The sequence below is a fragment of the Tupaia chinensis genome, unplaced genomic scaffold (genome assembly GCF_000334495.1).
Source record: "Tupaia chinensis unplaced genomic scaffold, TupChi_1.0 Scaffold000513_1, whole genome shotgun sequence".
In the NCBI taxonomy this organism is placed as follows: Eukaryota; Metazoa; Chordata; class Mammalia; order Scandentia; family Tupaiidae; genus Tupaia; species Tupaia belangeri.
Genome location: NW_006160026.1, coordinates 2,372,680 through 2,373,922, shown reverse-complemented (window position 1 = coordinate 2,373,922; position 1,243 = coordinate 2,372,680). Strand labels below are relative to the sequence as shown.

The 1,243-nt window shown below is 39.0% G+C and overlaps 1 protein-coding gene across 1 annotated transcript in view; it reads left to right on the top strand.

Annotated features, from left to right (window-relative positions):
* LOC102476525 (gasdermin-C) overlaps window positions 1-1,243 on the top strand; it is a 21,794-nt gene that overhangs the window by 2,087 nt on the left and 18,464 nt on the right. The window lies entirely within an intron of this gene.

Sequence of the window (1,243 nt, the reverse complement as noted above, 5' to 3'; positions counted from 1 at the left end):
CAGTGCTCGAGACAAGAATTGTTTTGGATTTTAGATTTTTAAATTTTGACTTTTTTTTTATATACATAGTAAGATATATTAGGGATGAGACAAAGTCTAAACATGAAATTCACTTGTGTATCATGTATACCTCATGCAGAGAGCCTAAAGATAATTTTTTTTTTTAGAGGTTTTTGCCTTAGGGTGTGTTTGCTCACCAGAGACAGAGAGGGGGAAAGGAGGGTTGGCCATGTTGCAATCCCTTCTCGTCCATTCTCATGGGGTTTTGGTACGCGTGCACATGCGCCTGGATGAGTTTCAAGCCATCTGATTCGGGACTAAAACCGCAGTTGGCCATGTGGGAGTCCAGTGACCTAGTTGCTACACTGACCCTCCTTAAGGTAATTTTAAACAATATTTAAAAGAATTTTGTGTGTGAAACAAATTTTGTGAACATTGACCATTACAAAGCAAAGATATCACTATCTCAACTCTGTGAGAACATCTGGGCAGATATGGAAGTGACATATCACAGCTGAAAGGGACTAGAAGGATCTTTTTTACCTTGTAGATGCTGAAAAATCTGTGTGTTGTGTGTCTGCATTTTGACTGTGACCTGTCATGAGAAGTCAGGTGTGGAATTTTTTACTTATGGCATTAAGTCTGTTCAAAAAGTTTCAGACTTTGGAGTATTTCAGATGTCAAACTTATGGATTAGGGATGCCCAACCTGTATTGTGAAAAGATAACCATAACTAAATCAGTGAACATATTTATCACCAAATTTATTGGGGCATTGTGAAAGTCATGATGCATGGGACCAGTAGTTAGCTTAATGGCTATGTCGCTGGACTCCCATGTAGTCGACCGAGGTTTGAGTCCTGGATCTGGTGGCTTAAACTCACACCAGGCATATGTATTTGCGTGCCCAAGATTCTGAGAGAAGAATGGAGGAGAAGGGATTGTGGCATGGCCATCCACCCCGGGGGGTGATTTCTCGCTTTCTGTCTCTCTGTTTCTCTCTGCCTGGCGAGTGCACGTGCCCTATAGCAAAAACCTCTCAAAAAAAAAAAAAAAAAAAGCGTGTCAAGACTTTCCTAACCTAATAGTAACCATTTTTTCTTTCTTTTTTTAAAATTTCAATTTATTTATTTGCATTCATTCACTGTACATCATTACAGCATACACAATGAGATTTTCCATCCAGAGTACACTGTATATTTTCTCAATCAAGCACATCAACAAACATGTTATTGTCAGCAAAT